The 20,308-nt window shown below is 40.6% G+C and overlaps 9 non-coding genes across 9 annotated transcripts; all 9 read right to left on the bottom strand.

Annotated features, from left to right (window-relative positions):
- Positions 1–186: 186 nt before the first annotated feature.
- On the bottom strand, positions 187–305 carry LOC121380271. The gene has a single exon (XR_005958907.1). It is a non-coding gene; the product is annotated as a 5S ribosomal RNA (ribosomal RNA).
- Positions 306–1,987: 1,682 nt separating this feature from the next.
- Positions 1,988–2,106, bottom strand: LOC121380266. Its single transcript, XR_005958903.1, has one exon. It is a non-coding gene; the product is annotated as a 5S ribosomal RNA (ribosomal RNA).
- Positions 2,107–9,209: 7,103 nt separating this feature from the next.
- Positions 9,210–9,328, bottom strand: LOC121380270. The gene has a single exon (XR_005958906.1). It is a non-coding gene; the product is annotated as a 5S ribosomal RNA (ribosomal RNA).
- Positions 9,329–10,981: 1,653 nt separating this feature from the next.
- On the bottom strand, positions 10,982–11,100 carry LOC121380269. Its single transcript, XR_005958905.1, has one exon. It is a non-coding gene; the product is annotated as a 5S ribosomal RNA (ribosomal RNA).
- A 1,664-nt stretch (positions 11,101–12,764) lies between these two features.
- On the bottom strand, positions 12,765–12,883 carry LOC121380268. Its single transcript, XR_005958904.1, has one exon. It is a non-coding gene; the product is annotated as a 5S ribosomal RNA (ribosomal RNA).
- A 1,658-nt stretch (positions 12,884–14,541) lies between these two features.
- LOC121380281 lies at positions 14,542–14,660 on the bottom strand. The gene has a single exon (XR_005958916.1). It is a non-coding gene; the product is annotated as a 5S ribosomal RNA (ribosomal RNA).
- A 1,662-nt stretch (positions 14,661–16,322) lies between these two features.
- Positions 16,323–16,441, bottom strand: LOC121380280. The gene has a single exon (XR_005958915.1). It is a non-coding gene; the product is annotated as a 5S ribosomal RNA (ribosomal RNA).
- Positions 16,442–18,101: 1,660 nt separating this feature from the next.
- On the bottom strand, positions 18,102–18,220 carry LOC121380279. Its single transcript, XR_005958914.1, has one exon. It is a non-coding gene; the product is annotated as a 5S ribosomal RNA (ribosomal RNA).
- A 1,672-nt stretch (positions 18,221–19,892) lies between these two features.
- Positions 19,893–20,011, bottom strand: LOC121380278. The gene has a single exon (XR_005958913.1). It is a non-coding gene; the product is annotated as a 5S ribosomal RNA (ribosomal RNA).
- Between the last annotated feature and the right edge of the window lie 297 nt (positions 20,012–20,308).

Raw genomic sequence — 20,308 nt, 5'->3', positions numbered from 1 at the left:
AATGATTTGAAAAAAGAAATATATATAAATATAGTGAATATGTGCACTTGGTTTCCACTGGATACTGCATAGTGTCCCCCACAGTACGTTGAAGTCATGCAACATTTGTGTAAAATGCACAGAAATGGGTGTGATTCGGTATTCAAAATTAAATTAAATTATTATCTTTGTTTAATAAAAAAAAAATGTCTACAGTACCCGCTGTTCCCAGTCGGTCACCCATCCAAGTACTAACCGAGCCCGACGTTGCTTAACTTCGGTGATCGGACGAGAACCGGTGCTTTCAACGTGGTATGGCCGTATACAACAACTGATTTAAAATAAAGGTATACGTATGTAATATTCCGGAAGTTAACATGCAGCATTCATTTTTGTTTTATTTTTTTCGACGGACAGGTAAAATGGCCTTCGGTAGGGCTAGGCGCATGGTCACGAAGTTAGCGCGGGGGTGGAGTGGGGTGGGGTTCTCCACTAAGCTCGATATTGTCATTGTCTTGCAATGACAAATGACGTCACGCAATTGTTTGACGCTTCGAAACGAAGTTTTTCTTCCACAGCATAAACACTTATTTAAGAATCGCCGTGCACCGGTCGTAACGGAAAGATACCTTATAGTTCGTATCCTATACGGTAATACGCTTCAGGTGAGCCTCTACCAAGTAAACTTGATATTGCCGTAATACTACAATGAGAAATGACGTCACGCAATTGTTTAACGCTTGGAAGCGGAGTTTGCCTTCTGTGGCGAAAACAACGATATGAAAAAGAAAAAGAGAAAGAAATATGGTTGGGACGGGATAAAACCAATCGCCTTCCTATCGTGCAACGGATCGCGCCTCAGGTAAGCGTTCTACCCACTAAGATCAACATCGCCCTTGTGTTACAATGATAAATGACGTCACTGAATTGTTTGAGACTTTGACAGTGTAAACAATGATTTGAAAAGATAGGGGGGGGGGGGGGGGGGGGCACGTGTGTGTTCGTGCATGTGTGTATGCGTGCGCCCGTGTAGATGTATGTTTAAATGTGCTGAGGTGTCAGTAAACAAGGATCGCTTTCTTTTTTGTTTTTCATTGGGTAAGGGTTGATGAGTAAAATATAATTATGTGGGGAGCGGGAAAAAAGGGAGGTGTGTGTCCCTTTTTAGGAGTATGCATTTACAATACTGTGTCTGTGCGTGTGAATAAAAATCAAATATTGCAATTATGTATAAAACCACTTTCGTGTGATTTGTTTGGCTCTTAAAAGAACCGCCACCAAGTGGCGTCTGCATTTTATTCCATTTCTTCATCTTCGGATTCGGATTCGGGGGACACGATTACCACCTTCAAGCTCAACTCTGCGACCGTTTCTGCTTTCCAGCAAGCATACGCGTAGTAATAGTTCCGGATTCCCTCTACTGTTGCCATCTTCAGTCGCAGGTTGTAACAGAATGACTTGTGGTTGTCGATTCTCGCTTTATCATAGCGAATCTGGAGGTCTTCTAGGCTGTTGTTAAGGAAGATGATCTGCCCACAGGCTCGTCTGAAACGATTCTCCGTTTCGTAGAGTTCGGCGTATAGATTGACTTTCTCCATTATATTGAACTGCAGTGTCGTAATTATCAAAATGAAATGTACAGAGAGAAGAGAAACATGCACTTTATATTCCTTATGACACGCACTAATACTCAATGTCACGTCAGCAATATATACATTGTACACAAATCCAGACCACTCAAGTGTCAGTCAATTATTTGATCCAATTAACAAACAGAATGACGTAATCAAGGCAATTAGAATAACGGGTAGGCACCTTCGTTAAAACTTTAACTGTTAATTTCTTTGACGTGGTCCTAAAACAACAGTGCTCCTTCAAAGATGAATTTATTTATGACTAGCCTCAATAATAATAATAATAATAATAATAATAATAATAATAATTAATTAATAAATAAATAAAATCGATATCCTAAAGTAAATTAAAATATTTTCTTAATAGAAAAAAATGTCTACAGCACCCGGTGTTCCCAGGCGGTCACCCATCCAAGTACTAACCCGGCCCGACGTTGCTTAACTTCGGTGATCGGACGAGAACCGGTGCTTTCAACGTGGTATGGCCGTAGACAACAACTGATGTAAAATAAAGGTATACGTATGTAATATTCCGGAAGTGAACATGCAGCATTCATTTTTGTTTTATTTTTTTCGACGGATAGGTAAAATGGCGTTCGGTGGGACCAGGCGCATGTTCACGAATTTAGCGCGGGGGTGGGGTGGGGTTGGGTTCTTCGCTAAGCTCGATTGTTTGACGCTTCGAAACGAAGTTTTTCTTCCACAGCATAAAAACTTATTTAAGAATCGCTGTGCACCGGTTGTAACGGAAAGATACCTTATAGTTCGTATCCTATACGGTAATACGCCTCAGGTGAGCGCTCTACCCAGTAAATTTGATATTGCCGTAATACTACAATGAGAAATGACGTCACGCAATTGTTTAACGCTTGGAAGCGGAGTTTCCCTTCCGCGGCGAAAACAACGATATGAAAAAGAAAAAGAGAAAGAAATATGGTTGGGACGGGATAAAACCAATCGCCTTCCTATCGTGCAACGGATCGCGCCTCACGTAAGCGTTCTACCCACTAAGGTCAACATCGCCCTTGTGTTACAATGATAAATGACGTCACTGAATTGTTTGAGACTTTGACAGTGTAAACAATTATTTGAAAAGATATGGGGGGGGGGGGGGGGGGGGGACGTGTCTGTTCGTGCATGTGTGTATGCGTGCGCCCGTGTAGATGTATGTTTAAATGTGCTGAGGTAAGTCAGTAAAATATAATTATGTGGGGAGCAAAAAAAGGATCGCTTTTATTTGTTTTTGTGATTGGGTAGGGGTTGATGAGTAAAATATAATTATGTGGGGAGCGGGGAAAAAAGGGAGGTGTGTGTCCCTGTGACGGTACATGCTCTTAAATTTGTGGCGATTTTAATTGTGTTAGAGGGCCGTGTGCAGTTTCATTGCCCGTAGGCTAGGTGGGGAACTTGTTACGTAATACTTCACGCGATCGGACATTCCAATATGCACTTAGTCCAGCTGTGGAGGCCATGTGGCGAGTAGTTACGTAATACCTCTGCGAGTGCGGGTTTTACAACCGTGATTTGGCGACGATGGCGTCAGTAAGTCTGACGATCAGAGAGAAATAATACCGCTTGGGTGCGTTGGAAATACAGATGATAGGGGGAGGTACTGCCTTGTACCCCCAGGCGAATTCTGATTTTATAATAAATAGCTAGTTTTTAGAGATATCGAGAAGAACGCAAAAGGAAGCTTTCCGGGAACGTTAGTCCGTTTGGACTTTGGTAAATATCATTTCTGCTCTGTGTATAACCTTGATGTGATTGATATGACTTTAAATATTTTGATACTGTATTATACCAATATTCTTTAGACAGTGTCTTCGGTCATCTGACGAAGTAAATCGTAGACTTTTTGTTCTAACATTATATGAGTATTTGGTAATATAAAGCTTAGCCAGTCATCCTAGAGGACCTAGGTAAACTGTAGGTTATTGTCTTTATTGTGATAGGTACCAGTATTAATTCTGTGTTACAAGATTACTGAAAGAGTAGTTAAGGGTTAATTAAAAATTAACCCGTTAGGAATAGAGCTGTAATTCCTTTATTAATTAAGTTCCCCAAGAAGCGTTTCTCAATTATCACACGTTACTGAACGAGTAGTAAGGGTTAATTAAAAATTAACCAGTTAGGAATGGTGTTGTAATTCCTTTATTAATTAAGTTCCCCAAGAAGCGTTTCTCAATTATCACACGTTACTGAACGAGTAGTAAGGGTTAATTAAAAATTAACCAGTTAGGAATGGTGTTGTAATTCCTTTATTAATTAACTTCTCCTGGAAGCGTTTCTCAATTATCACACGCGTGGGTGTGGTGTAACGGTGAAGTGATTCGCATATTGTGTAACTAGACACCTAGAGATTAACTAATTAAGTGATCAGTTCTGGGTTGTTATTATTGCTGTTATTAATTAACTACTACGGCTGTACATTTGTCAGCGTAGATTAATACAGATTCCAAAGTGTATTGTGTTTTTGTTGTGTTTCTAGAGAACTAACGTGCTATAATAATATATACTTTATATAAGATCGTATCTCTGATCATACCTAGACGAGCCATACTAGGGTTTAACCGCCTGTTACAGAGAGATCTAATAGATATACAGTTAGGAGAGATATTTTGATAATCGTGTTTTATTCAGTTACGGGAATTATAGAATCCTCGTGACAGGAGTAGAAAATTGGGGCGCTCGTCCCGGGATCTGAAACGGGACATGCATATTTAAAAAAGTATTGTTTGTAAATGGGGGCTTTATAAATTATTTTTACAAATTTACCAGAAGTAGCACGTTGTTCACTAGAAAATTAAAAATAAGTGCGTCATATCTAAACATGGATAAAAATTTGCTGGATAGGCCTACGCTCAGTGTAGTGGAGATTAAGCGAGCACGTAAGGCCGAGTTAGTTAAAATCGCGGGTGAGCGAGAAATTGATTTAACATCAGCTAAAACCTTAGGTGATATAAAGACAATTATTATCCAGGAAGTTTTTGGTGATAGGCCTGTTATGGAAGACAGTGAGATTGTTCCAGAGATAGAGATAAATGAGTTAAGTGTGGAACAACAATTAGCTTTTAAAAAGCTTGAGTACGAAAGAGAAGAGAAAGAGAGAGAAAAAGAAGAACGTGCATTAGATAGAGAGAGAGAGAGAGAAAGAGAAGAGAGGGAGAGAGAAGATAGAGATAGAGATAGGGAAGATAGAGAGAGGGATAGAGAAAGGGAGAGAGAAAGAGAAGATAGGGATAGAGAGAAAGAGAGAGAAAGAGAAGATAGGGATAGAGAGAAAGAAGAAAGGAATAGAGAATTCCAGTTAGAAAAATTAAAAGTGGAACATGAGTTAACGTTGAATACTGAAGAAGTTAGACGTGAGGCAGGAAATGGTTTTAACATGTCGGAGGCTTATAGATCAGTGCCTGTATTTGATGACCAGGAGGTAGATATGTTTTTCCAACTTTTTGAACGGGCCGCTAAGCAGCTAAATTGGCCGCAGTCTAAGTGGACATTGTTAGCCGTGTCTAAGTTTAAGGGGAAGGCTAGTGTAGCTTATAATTCAATGAGTGATGAGCGAGCAAGTCAGTACGACCTAGTTAAGGCGGCAGTGTTGAGGGCGTATGAATTACGTCCTGAGGATTATCGTTTACGGTATAGCGAGTTGAGAAAAACGCAGGGTCAGTCTTATAGTGAGTTTGTGGCTAAGAAGGCAGGGATGTTTGATAAATGGGTGGTGTCTCATCAGGTAGAGTCATATACCGAGTTACGGGAGTTGTTGATCTTACAGGACATTAAAAATGGATTACCAGTTAGCTTACGTATTCATTTAGAGGATCGTGATGTCAAAAAGATAGAGGAGGCAGGCATAGTGGCAGATGATTACGTGTTAATACACAAAGCTCAGGCAGTACCGGGTAGCTCTTTACAACAGGGTGATAAGAAGAAATTTCAGCCAGGTTTTTCCCGGGAAAGTAACTATCGGGGAGAGTCATCTAGTTGGTCAGCTAGTCAGGCAAGGAATGCACCTGGTGGGCAAAGTAAGGATAGGCCTGCATTATCAGCCAATGCACGAACGTTTCGTCCACATTGCAGTTACTGTAAAAAGGATAACCATCTTATCGGGGACTGTTTTAAAAGGAAACGCGATAATGCGCAAGTGGTCGGTTTAGTGAGGTCAGCTCCGTTAGCGAGAGAGTTAATGGTTAGTCCCATGGCAGAGAAAGTAAACCCGTATGTGTCCACTGGTATGGTTTGTGATGTGAAACAAGAGTTGTGTCCTAAGGCAATATCAATCTATAGAGATACCGGGTGTAGTCAGAGTCTGATAACGCAAAAGTGTTTAGCTGGTATTGAAAATTCAGACATAGGACTTAGTTTGGCTTTAACCTCGGTTACTGGAGAAAAAATGGTTGTCCGGTTACATAAGGTTTTCTTGTGTTCGAAGTTTGTGACGGGACCAGTCGTTATGGGTGTTGTGAAGGACTTGCCTGTTGAAAACATAGGAGTTTTGTTGGGAAATGATTTGACTAGTCAGTGTTGTCAACCGAAATGTGACCAACTGTTAATTAAAGACAGCACGTTACCAATAGAAGAGTGTGAGGTTGATGAGATTAAATATCCTGCGTGTGTAATGACTAGGGATATGACCAGTAGGTTAGCACGGGACCTAGAGGATATTTGTGATTTGTCTGATACGTGTGTGAGCCATGAAATTGGAGTGGATGAGGTTATCAGTAAAATGGTAGATAAGTCAACTGACAAATTAAATGTGGTGGAACCTGTTGATCTCCCGCAGAGGGGAATTGAACCAGTTGTGGTTGATAGAGGGGATTTACCTTGTAATAGACAAGAGTTAGTACTAGAGCAGGGGGCTGATCCAAATTTGTTGGCAGCTCGCACTACCTTGTTAACGGTGGACAAGGGAGTATTAATAAGTAAGAGAGTTAGAGATCGGAGGTTGCCGGCGACCGAACTAGCTAGGACGCAACTGAGCCATGCTCAGAACAAAATAAAATCAGAGTTTGATAGGAAGGCTAGGAAGCAACTGAGCCATGCTCAGAGCAAAATAAAATCAGTGTTTGATAGGAAGACTAGGAGTCGGGAATTTAAACCAGGGGATAAAGTGCTGCTGTACCTTCCCATTAAACGGGGTTCATTACAGAACCGGTATTTCGGTCCCTATGTTGTGCTCAAACGGGTTAATGAGACAGGGTATGTGATAAACACTCCTGATAGGGTTAGGAAAAGTAGGTATTGTCACATCAGTTTGCTAAAAGGTTATTTTGACAGACTGCCGATAGTTCCAGAGAGACCGGTCCAAATTGAGAGACACTCAATTTCCTGTGATGACGTCAAGACTGCAGAGGTCAAGTTGGCCAACGGCCAGATTCTAGCAGACTTGAGCCCCAAGCGAGCAAAGTTGACTACGTTGAAACAAGACAATATTTCCATTTGTCAGAACCTTCCAACGGTTACCAATACCTTAAGCCAAGATGTGCGCTTGGAACCCAACGCTACACCGCGTCGACAGCATGCCTGTCGGAGAAGACCTGGAAAATGTGCGACGCTGAAAAAGAGGGAAACGAAGTTCCATTGGTCAGGTGAATGCGAGAAGTCATTCAACCGTCTCAAGCAGAGGCGCTACTCGTCTCCCGTGATGGCAGCACCAGACTACCGAGTGCCTTTCAAGCTAGCTGTGGGTGCCAGTGACGTGGGTGCTGGAGCTGTGCTGTTCCAAGAAGACGAAGACGAACTGGACCATCCTAATGAAAGCCTCCAACCAGAGAGTTTTGAGGTGGAGTCTTCTTCTGCAAGAATACCCAATTACCATTGAACATATCAAGGGCACATCCAATGTAATCGCTGATGCCCTGTCCCGAAGTTGAACGTTATGATATGTGTTGACATTCTTGATTTCTGTTTTGTTTATATATTTTTTATTTGTATACCAGGGACTCAGAGACTCAGTGTGATTACTGGTAGTCACCTTATTATTACATGTGTTATAAATGCCCGTATGCGTCGGTTAACGCACCTTTTTATTTTAATGTAGTATATTTCCCTATTCCTAGAGTAGAGGAAATATCCTTTTTGAGGTGGGGGTGTGTGACGGTACATGCTTTTAATTTGTTTTCGCCTGTGGCGATTTTACTTGTGTTAGAGGGCCGTGTGCAGTTTAATTGCCCGTAGCCCAGATGGGCAACTTGTTACGTAAGACTTCTGCGCGACCGTCCTCGATCGGTACGCCTAATACACACCCTCAGTCCAGCTGCGGAGGCCATGTGACGAGTAGTTACGTAATACCTCTGCGAGTGCGGTTTTTACAACCGTGATGGCGACGACTGGCGTCAGTAAGTCTGACGATCAGAGAGAATATACCGACGCTAGTATGAGATGATAGGGGGAGGTACCGCCTTGTACCCCCAGGCGTTTTCTGATTTTTGAATAAATAGCTAGGATTTAGAGATATCGAGGAGAACGAATTAGGAAGCTTCCTGGGAACGTTAGTCCGTTTGGACTTTGGTAAATATCATTTCTGCTCTGTGTATAACCTTGATGTGATTGATGTGACTTTAAATATTTTAATACTGTATTATACCAATATTCTTTAGACAGTGTCTTCGGTCATCTGACGAAGTAAATCGTAGACTTTTTGTTCTAACATTATATGAGTATTTGGTAATATAAAGCTTAGCCAGTCATCCTAGAAGACCCTAGGTAAACTGTAGGTTATTGTCTTTATTGTGATAGGTACCAGTATTAATTTTGTGTTACAGATTACTGAAAGAGTAGTTAAGGGTTAATTAAAAATTAACCCGTTAGGAATAGAGCTGTAATTCCTTTATTAATTAAGTTCCCCAAGAAGCGTTTCTCAATTATCACACGTTACTGAACGAGTAGTAAGGGTTAATTAAAAATTAACCAGTTAGGAATGGTGTTGTAATTCCTTTATTAATTAACTTCTCCTGTAAGCGTTTCTCAATTATCACACGTGTGGGTGTGGTGTAACGGTGAAGTGATTAGCATATTGTGTAACTAGACACCTAAAGATTAACTAATTAAGTGATCAGTTCTGGGTTGTTATTATTGCTGTTATTAATTTACTACTACGGCTGTACATTTGTCAGCGTAGATTAATACAGATTCCAAAGTGTATTGTGTTTTTGTTGTGTTTTCTAGAGAACTAACGTGCTATAATAATATATACTTATATAAGATCGTATCTCTGATCATACCTAGAGACGAGCCATACTAGGGTTTAACAGCCTATTACAGAGAGATCTAATAGATATACAAGTAGGAGAGACATTTTGATAATCGTGTTTTATTCGGTTACGGGAATTATAGAATCCCCGTGACATTAACAAACAGAATGACGTAATCAAGGCAATTAGAATAATGGGTAGGCACCTTCGTTAAAACTTTAACTGTTAATTTCTTTGACGTGGTCCTAAAACAACAGTGCTCCTTCAAAGATGAATTTATTTATGACTAGCCTCAATAATAATAATAATAATAATAATAATAATAATAATAATAATAATTAATTAATAAATAAATAAAATCGATATTCTAAAGTAAATTAAAATATTTTCTTAATAGAAAAAATTTCTACAGCACCCGGTGTTCCCAGGCGGTCACCCATCCAAGTACTAAACGGGCCCGACGTTGCTTAACTTCGGTGATCGGACGAGAACCGGTGCTTTCAACGTGGTATGGCCGTAGACAACAACTGATGTAAAATAAAGGTATACGTATGTAATATTCCGGAAGTGAACATGCAGCATTCATTTTTGTTTTATTTTTTTCGACGGATAGGTAAAATGGCGTTCGGTGGGACCAGGCGCATGTTCACGAATTCAGCGCAGGGGTGGGGTGGGGTTGGGTTCTTCACTAAGCTCGATTGTTTGACGCTTCGAAACGAAGTTTTTCTTCCACAGCATAAACACTTATTTAAGAATCGCTGTTCACCGGTTGTAACAGAAAGATACCTTATAGTTCGTATCCTATACGGTAATACGCCTCAGGTGAGCGCTCTGCGCAGTAAACTTGATATTGCCGTAATACTACAATGAGAAATGACGTCACGCAATTGTTTAACGCTTGGAAGCGGAGTTTGTCTTCTGTGGCGAAAACAACGATATGAAAAAGAAAAAGAGAAAGAAATATGGTTGGGACGGGATAAAACCAATCGCCTTCCTATCGTGCAACGGATCGCGCCTCATGTTAGCGTTCTACCCACTAAGTTCAACATCGCCCTTGTGTTACAATGATAAATGACGTCACTGAATTGTTTGAGACTTTGACAGTGTAAACAATTATTTGAAAAGATATGCTGGGGGGGGGGGGGGGGGGGGGGGAGGCACGTGTGTGTTCGTGCATGTGTGTATGCGTGCGCCCGTGTAGATGTATGTTTAAATGTGCTGAGGTGTCAGTAAACAAGGATCGCTTTCTTTTTTGTTTTTGATTGGGTAGGGGTTGATGAGTAAAATATAATTATGTGGGGAGCGGGAAAAAAGGGAGGTGTGTGTCCCTTTTTAGGAGTATGCATTTACAATACTGTGTCTGTGCGTGTGAATAAAAATCAAATATTGCAATTATGTATAAAACCACTTTCGTGTGATTTGTTTGGCTCTTAAAAGAGCCGCCACCAAGTGGCGTCTGCATTTTATTCCTTTTCTTCATCTTCGAATTCGGATTCGGATTCGGGGGAGACGATTGCCACCTTCAAGCTCAACTCTGCGACCGTTTCTGCTTTCCAGCAAGCATACTCGTAGTAATAGTTCCGGATTCCCTCTACTGTTGCCATCTTCAGTCGCAGGTTGTAACAGAATGACTTGTGGTTGTCGATTCTCGCTTTATCATAGCGAATCTGGAGGTCTTCTAGGCTATTGTTAAGGAAGATGATCTGCCCACAGGCTCGTCTGAAACGATTCTCCGTTTCGTAGAGTTCGGCGTATAGATTGAATTTCTCCATTATATTGAACTGCAGTGTCGTAATTATAAAAATGAAATGTACAGAGAGAAGAGAAACATGCACTTTATATTCCTTATGACACGCACTAATACTCAATGTCACGTCAGCAATATATACATTGTACACAAATCCAGACCACTCAAGTGCCAGTCAATTAGTTGATCTAATTAACAAACAGAATGACGTAATCAAGGCAATTAGAATAATGGGTAGGCACCTTCGTTAAATCTTTAACTGTTAATTTCTTTGACGTGGTCCTAAAACAACAGTGCTCCTTCAAAGATGAATTTATTTATGACTAGCCTCAATAATAATAATAATAATAATAATAATAATAATTAATTAATAAATAAATTAAATCGATATTCTAAAGTAAATTAAAATATTTTCTTAATAGAAAAAATGTCTACAGCACCCGGTGTTCCCAGGCGGTCACCCATCCAAGTACTAACCGGGCCCGACGTTGCTTAACTTCGGTGATCGGACGAGAACCGGTGCTTTCAACGTGGTATGGCCGTAGACAACAACTGATGTAAAATAAAGGTATACGTATGTAATATTCCGGAAGTGAACATTCAGCATTCATTTTTGTTTTATTTTTTTCGACGGATAGGTAAAATGGCGTTCGGTGGGACCAGGCGCATGTTCACGAATTCAGCGCGGGGGTGGGGTGGGGTTGGGTTCTTCACTAAGCTCGATTGTTTGACGCTTCGAAACTAAGTTTTTCTTCCACAGCATAAACACTTATTTAAGAATCGCTGTTCACCGGTTGTAACAGAAAGATACCTTATAGTTCGTATCCTATACGGTAATACGCCTCAGGTGAGCGCTCTGCGCAGTAAACTTGATATTGCCGTAATACTACAATGAGAAATGACGTCACGCAATTGTTTAACGCTTGGAAGCGGAGTTTGTCTTCTGTGGCGAAAACAACGATATGAAAAAGAAAAAGAGAAAGAAATATGGTTGGGACGGGATAAAACCAATCGCCTTCCTATCGTGCAACGGATCGCGCCTCATGTTAGCGTTCTACCCACTAAGTTCAACATCGCCCTTGTGTTACAATGATAAATGACGTCACTGAATTGTTTGAGACTTTGACAGTGTAAACAATTATTTGAAAAGATATGCTGGGGGGGGGGGGGGGGGGGGGGGGGGGGACACGTGTGTGTTCGTGCATGTGTGTATGCGTGCGCCCGTGTAGATGTATGTTTAAATGTGCTGAGGTGTCAGTAAACAAGGATCGCTTTCTTTTTTGTTTTTGATTGGGTAGGGGTTGATGAGTAAAATATAATTATGTGGGGAGCGGGAAAAAAGGGAGGTGTGTGTCCCTTTTTAGGAGTATGCATTTACAATACTGTGTCTGTGCGTGTGAATAAAAATCAAATATTGCAATTATGTATAAAACCACTTTCGTGTGATTTGTTTGGCTCTTAAAAGAGCCGCCACCAAGTGGCGTCTGCATTTTATTCCTTTTCTTCATCTTCGAATTCGGATTCGGATTCGGGGGAGACGATTGCCACCTTCAAGCTCAACTCTGCGACCGTTTCTGCTTTCCAGCAAGCATACTCGTAGTAATAGTTCCGGATTCCCTCTACTGTTGCCATCTTCAGTCGCAGGTTGTAACAGAATGACTTGTGGTTGTCGATTCTCGCTTTATCATAGCGAATCTGGAGGTCTTCTAGGCTATTGTTAAGGAAGATGATCTGCCCACAGGCTCGTCTGAAACGATTCTCCGTTTCGTAGAGTTCGGCGTATAGATTGAATTTCTCCATTATATTGAACTGCAGTGTCGTAATTATAAAAATGAAATGTACAGAGAGAAGAGAAACATGCACTTTATATTCCTTATGACACGCACTAATACTCAATGTCACGTCAGCAATATATACATTGTACACAAATCCAGACCACTCAAGTGCCAGTCAATTAGTTGATCTAATTAACAAACAGAATGACGTAATCAAGGCAATTAGAATAATGGGTAGGCACCTTCGTTAAAACTTTAACTGTTAATTTCTTTGACGTGGTCCTAAAACAACAGTGCTCCTTCAAAGATGAATTTATTTATGACTAGCCTCAATAATAATAATAATAATAATAATAATAATAATTAATTAATAAAAATAATAAAATAAAAAATCGATATTCTAAAGTAAATTAAAATATTTTCTTAATAGAAAAAATGTCTACAGCACCCGGTGTTCCCAGGCGGTCACCCATCCAAGTACTAACCGGGCCCGACGTTGCTTAACTTCGGTGATCGGACGAGAACCGGTGCTTTCAACGTGGTATGGCCGTAGACAACAACTGATGTAAAATAAAGGTATACGTATGTAATATTCCGGAAGTGAACATTCAGCATTCATTTTTGTTTTATTTTTTTCGACGGATAGGTAAAATGGCGTTCGGTGGGACCAGGCGCATGTTCACGAATTCAGCGCGGGGGTGGGGTGGGGTTGGGTTCTTCACTAAGCTCGATTGTTTGACGCTTCGAAACTAAGTTTTTCTTCCACAGCATAAACACTTATTTAAGAATCGCTGTTCACCGGTTGTAACAGAAAGATACCTTATAGTTCGTATCCTATACGGTAATACGCCTCAGGTGAGCGCTCTGCGCAGTAAACTTGATATTGCCGTAATACTACAATGAGAAATGACGTCACGCAATTGTTTAACGCTTGGAAGCGGAGTTTGTCTTCTGTGGCGAAAACAACGATATGAAAAAGAAAAAGAGAAAGAAATATGGTTGGGACGGGATAAAACCAATCGCCTTCCTATCGTGCAACGGATCGCGCCTCATGTTAGCGTTCTACCCACTAAGTTCAACATCGCCCTTGTGTTACAATGATAAATGACGTCACTGAATTGTTTGAGACTTTGACAGTGTAAACAATTATTTGAAAAGATATGCTGGGGGGGGGGGGGGGGGGGGAGGCACGTGTGTGTTCGTGCATGTGTGTATGCGTGCGCCCGTGTAGATGTATGTTTAAATGTGCTGAGGTGTCAGTAAACAAGGATCGCTTTCTTTTTTGTTTTTGATTGGGTAGGGGTTGATGAGTAAAATATAATTATGTGGGGAGCGGGAAAAAAGGGAGGTGTGTGTCCCTTTTTAGGAGTATGCATTTACAATACTGTGTCTGTGCGTGTGAATAAAAATCAAATATTGCAATTATGTATAAAACCACTTTCGTGTGATTTGTTTGGCTCTTAAAAGAGCCGCCACCAAGTGGCGTCTGCATTTTATTCCTTTCTTCATCTTCGAATTCGGATTCGGATTCGGGGGAGACGATTGCCACCTTCAAGCTCAACTCTGCGACCGTTTCTGCTTTCCAGCAAGCATACTCGTAGTAATAGTTCCGGATTCCCTCTACTGTTGCCATCTTCAGTCGCAGGTTGTAACAGAATGACTTGTGGTTGTCGATTCTCGCTTTATCATAGCGAATCTGGAGGTCTTCTAGGCTATTGTTAAGGAAGATGATCTGCCCACAGGCTCGTCTGAAACGATTCTCCGTTTCGTAGAGTTCGGCGTATAGATTGAATTTCTCCATTATATTGAACTGCAGTGTCGTAATTATAAAAATGAAATGTACAGAGAGAAGAGAAACATGCACTTTATATTCCTTATGACACGCACTAATACTCAATGTCACGTCAGCAATATATACATTGTACACAAATCCAGACCACTCAAGTGCCAGTCAATTAGTTGATCTAATTAACAAACAGAATGACGTAATCAAGGCAATTAGAATAATGGGTAGGCACCTTCGTTAAATCTTTATCTGTTAATTTCTTTGACGTGGTCCTAAAACAACAGTGCTCCTTCAAAGATGAATTTATTTATGACTAGCCTCAATAATAATAATAATAATAATAATAATAATAATAATAATAAAATAAAATAAATAAAATTAAATCGATATTCTAAAGTAAATTAAAATATTTTCTTAATAGAAAAAATGTCTACAGCACCCGGTGTTCCCAGGCGGTCACCCATCCAAGTACTAACCGGGCCCGACGTTGCTTAACTTCGGTGATCGGACGAGAACCGGTGCTTTCAACGTGGTATGGCCGTAGACAACAACTGATGTAAAATAAAGGTATACGTATGTAATATTCCGGAAGTGAACATTCAGCATTCATTTTTGTTTTATTTTTTTCGACGGATAGGTAAAATGGCGTTCGGTGGGACCAGGCGCATGTTCACGAATTCAGCGCGGGGGTGGGGTGGGGTTGGGTTCTTCACTAAGCTCGATTGTTTGACGCTTCGAAACTAAGTTTTTCTTCCACAGCATAAACACTTATTTAAGAATCGCTGTTCACCGGTTGTAACAGAAAGATACCTTATAGTTCGTATCCTATACGGTAATACGCCTCAGGTGAGCGCTCTGCGCAGTAAACTTGATATTGCCGTAATACTACAATGAGAAATGACGTCACGCAATTGTTTAACGCTTGGAAGCGGAGTTTGTCTTCTGTGGCGAAAACAACGATATGAAAAAGAAAAAGAGAAAGAAATATGGTTGGGACGGGATAAAACCCATCGCCTTCCTATCGTGCAACGGATCGCGCCTCATGTTAGCGTTCTACCCACTAAGTTCAACATCGCCCTTGTGTTACAATGATAAATGACGTCACTGAATTGTTTGAGACTTTGACAGTGTAAACAATTATTTGAAAAGATATGCTGGGGGGGGGGGGGGGGGGGAGGCACGTGTGTGTTCGTGCATGTGTGTATGCGTGCGCCCGTGTAGATGTATGTTTAAATGTGCTGAGGTGTCAGTAAACAAGGATCGCTTTCTTTTTTGTTTTTGATTGGGTAGGGGTTGATGAGTAAAATATAATTATGTGGGGAGCGGGAAAAAAGGGAGGTGTGTGTCCCTTTTTAGGAGTATGCATTTACAATACTGTGTCTGTGCGTGTGAATAAAAATCAAATATTGCAATTATGTATAAAACCACTTTCGTGTGATTTGTTTGGCTCTTAAAAGAGCCGCCACCAAGTGGCGTCTGCATTTTATTCCTTTTCTTCATCTTCGAATTCGGATTCGGATTCGGGGGAGACGATTGCCACCTTCAAGCTCAACTCTGCGACCGTTTCTGCTTTCCAGCAAGCATACTCGTAGTAATAGTTCCGGATTCCCTCTACTGTTGCCATCTTCAGTCGCAGGTTGTAACAGAATGACTTGTGGTTGTCGATTCTCGCTTTATCATAGCGAATCTGGAGGTCTTCTAGGCTATTGTTAAGGAAGATGATCTGCCCACAGGCTCGTCTGAAACGATTCTCCGTTTCGTAGAGTTCGGCGTATAGATTGAATTTCTCCATTATATTGAACTGCAGTGTCGTAATTATAAAAATGAAATGTACAGAGAGAAGAGAAACATGCACTTTATATTCCTTATGACACGCACTAATACTCAATGTCACGTCAGCAATATATACATTGTACACAAATCCAGACCACTCAAGTGCCAGTCAATTAGTTGATCTAATTAACAAACAGAATGACGTAATCAAGGCAATTAGAATAATGGGTAGGCACCTTCGTTAAATCTTTATCTGTTAATTTCTTTGACGTGGTCCTAAAACAACAGTGCTCCTTCAAAGATGAATTTATTTATGACTAGCCTCAATAATAATAATAATAATAATAATAATAATAATAATAATAATAATAATAATAATAAATAAATTAAATCGATATTCTAAAGTAAATTAAAATATTTTCTTAATAGAAAAAATGTCTACAGCACCCGGTGTTCCCAGGCGGTCACCCATCCAAGTACTAACCGGGCCCGACGTTGCTTAACTTCGGTGATCGGACGAGAACCGGTGCTTTCAACGTGGTATGGCCGTAGACAACAACTGATGTAAAATAAAGGTATACGTATGTAATATTCCGGAAGTGAACATTCAGCATTCATTTTTGTTTTATTTTTTTCGACGGATAGGTAAAATGGCGTTCGGTGGGACCAGGCGCATGTTCACGAATTCAGCGCGGGGTTGGGTGGGGTTGGGTTCTTCACTAAGCTCGATTGTTTGACGCTTCGAAACTAAGTTTTTCTTCCACAGCATAAACACTTATTTAAGAATCGCTGTTCACCGGTTGTAACAGAAAGATACCTTATAGTTCGTATCCTATACGGTAATACGCCTCAGGTGAGCGCTCTGCGCAGTAAACTTGATATTGCCGTAATACTACAATGAGAAATGACGTCACGCAATTGTTTAACGCTTGGAAGCGGAGTTTGTCTTCTGTGGCGAAAACAACGATATGAAAAAGAAAAAGAGAAAGAAATATGGTTGGGACGGGATAAAACCAATCGCCTTCCTATCGTGCAACGGATCGCGCCTCATGTTACCGTTCTACCCACTAAGTTCAACATCGCCCTTGTGTTACAATGATAAATGACGTCACTGAATTGTTTGAGACTTTGACAGTGTAAACAATTATTTGAAAAGATATGCTGGGGGGGGGGGGGGGGGGGGCACGTGTGTGTTCGTGCATGTGTGTATGCGTGCGCCCGTGTAGATGTATGTTTAAATGTGCTGAGGTGTCAGTAAACAAGGATCGCTTTCTTTTTTGTTTTTGATTGGGTAGGGGTTGATGAGTAAAATATAATTATGTGGGGAGCGGGAAAAAAGGGAGGTGTGTGTCCCTTTTTAGGAGTATGCATTTACAATACTGTGTCTGTGCGTGTGAATAAAAATCAAATATTGCAATTATGTATAAAACCACTTTCGTGTGATTTGTTTGGCTCTTAAAAGAGCCGCCACCAAGTGGCGTCTGCATTTTATTCCTTTTCTTCATCTTCGAATTCGGATTCGGATTCGGGGGAGACGATTGCCACCTTCAAGCTCAACTCTGCGACCGTTTCTGCTTTCCAGCAAGCATACTCGTAGTAATAGTTCCGGATTCCCTCTACTGTTGCCATCTTCAGTCGCAGGTTGTAACAGAATGACTTGTGGTTGTCGATTCTCGCTTTATCATAGCGAATCTGGAGGTCTTCTAGGCTATTGTTAAGGAAGATGATCTGCCCACAGGCTCGTCTGAAACGATTCTCCGTTTCGTAGAGTTCGGCGTATAGATTGAATTTCTCCATTATATTGAACTGCAGTGTCGTAATTATAAAAATGAAATGTACAGAGAGAAGAGAAACATGCACTTTATATTCCTTATGACACGCACTAATACTCAATGTCACGTCAGCAATATATACATTGTACACAAATCCAGACCACTCAAGTGCCAGTCAATTAGTTGATCTAATTAACAAACAGAATGACGTAATCAAGGCAATTAGAATAATGGGTAGGCACCTTCGTTAAATCTTTATCTGTTAATTTCTTTGACGTGGTCCTAAAACAACAGTGCTCCTTCAAAGATGAATTTATTTATGACTAGCCTCAATAATAATAATAATAATAATAATAATAATAATAATAATAATAATAATAATAATAATAAATAAATTAAATCGATATTCTAAAGTAAATTAAAATTTTCTTAATAGAAAAAATGTCTACAGCACCCGGTGTTCCCAGGCGGTCACCCATCCAAGTACTAACCGGGCCCGACGTTGCTTAACTTCGGTGATCGGACGAGAACCGGTGCTTTCAACGTGGTATGGCCGTAGACAACAACTGATGTAAAATAAAGGTATACGTATGTAATATTCCGGAAGTGAACATTCAGCATTCATTTTTGTTTTATTTTTTTCGACGGATAGGTAAAATGGCGTTCGGTGGGACCAGGCGCATGTTCACGAATTCAGCGCGGGGGTGGGGTGGGGTTGGGTTCTTCACTAAGCTCGATTGTTTGACGCTTCGAAACTAAGTTTTTCTTCCACAGCATAAACACTTATTTAAGAATCGCTGTTCACCGGTTGTAACAGAAAGATACCTTATAGTTCGTATCCTATACGGTAATACGCCTCAGGTGAGCGCTCTGCGCAGTAAACTTGATATTGCCGTAATACTACAATGAGAAATGACGTCACGCAATTGTTTAACGCTTGGAAGCGGAGTTTGTCTTCTGTGGCGAAAACAACGATATGAAAAAGAAAAAGAGAAAGAAATATGGTTGGGACGGGATAAAACCCATCGCCTTCCTATCGTGCAACGGATCGCGCCTCATGTTACCGTTCTACCCACTAAGTTCAACATCGCCCTTGTGTTACAATGATAAATGACGTCACTGAATTGTTTGAGACTTTGACAGTGTAAACAATTATTTGAAAAGATATGCTGGGGGGGGGGGGGGGGGGGGGGGGAGGCACGTGTGTGTTCGTGCATGTGTGTATGCGTGCGCCCGTGTAGATGTATGTTTAAATGTGCTGAGGTGTCAGTAAACAAGGATCGCTTTCTTTTTTGTTTTTGATTGGGTAGGGGTTGATGAGTAAAATATAATTATGTGGGGAGCGGGAAAAAAGGGAGGTGTGTGTCCCTTTTTAGGAGTATGCATTTACAATACTGTGTCTGTGCGTGTGAATAAAAATCAAATATTGCAATTATGTATAAAACCACTTTCGTGTGATTTGTTTGGCTCTTAAAAGAGCCGCCACCAAGTGGCGTCTGCATTTTATTCCTTTTCTTCATCTTCGAATTCGGATTCGGATTCGGGGGAGACGATTGCCACCTTCAAGCTCAACTCTGCGACCGTTTCTGCTTTCCAGCAAGCATACTCGTAGTAATAGTTCCGGATTCCCTCTACTGTTGCCATCTTCAGTCGCAGGTTGTAACAGAATGACTTGTGGTTGTCGATTCTCGCTTTATCATAGCGAATCTGGAGGTCTTCTAGGCTATTGTTAAGGAAGATGATCTGCCCACAGGCTCGTCTGAAACGATTCTCCGTTTCGTAGAGTTCGGCGTATAGATTGAATTTCTCCATTATATTGAACTGCAGTGTCGTAATTATAAAAATGAAATGTACAGAGAGAAGAGAAACATGCACTTTATATTCCTTATGACACGCACTAATACTCAATGTCACGTCAGCAATATATACATTGTACACAAATCCAGACCACTCAAGTGCCAGTCAATTAGTTGATCTAATTAACAAACAGAATGACGTAATCAAGGCAATTAGAATAATGGGTAGGCTCCCTCGTTAATACTTTAACTGTTAATTTCTTTGACGTGGTCCTAAAACAACAGTGCTCCTTCAAAGATGAATTTATTTATGACTAGCCTCAATAATAATAATAATAATAATAATAATAAATAATAAATAATAATAATAATAATAATAATAAATAAATTAAATCGATATTCTAAAGTAAATTAAAATATTTTCTTAATAGAAAAAATGTCTACAGCACCCGGTGTTCCCAGGCGGTCACCCATCCAAGTACTAACCGGGCCCGACGTTGCTTAACTTCGGTGATCGGACGAGAACCGGTGCTTTCAACGTGGTATGGCCGTAGACAACAACTGATGTAAGATAGGTAAAATGGCGTTCGGTGGGACCAGGCGCATGTTCACGAATTCAGCGCGGGGGTGGGGTGGGGTTGGGTTCTTCACTAAGCTCGATTGTTTGACGCTTCGAAACTAAGTTTTTCTTCCACAGCATAAACACTTATTTAAGAATCGCTGTTCACCGGTTGTAACAGAAAGATACCTTATAGTTCGTATCCTATACGGTAATACGCCTCAGGTGAGCGCTCTGCGCAGTAAACTTGATATTGCCGTAATACTACAATGAGAAATGACGTCACGCAATTGT

This window comes from Gigantopelta aegis, chromosome 8 (assembly GCF_016097555.1).
Source record: "Gigantopelta aegis isolate Gae_Host chromosome 8, Gae_host_genome, whole genome shotgun sequence".
Lineage (NCBI taxonomy): Eukaryota > Metazoa > Mollusca > Gastropoda > Neomphalida > Peltospiridae > Gigantopelta > Gigantopelta aegis.
This window is presented reverse-complemented; position numbering and strand designations above follow the sequence as displayed.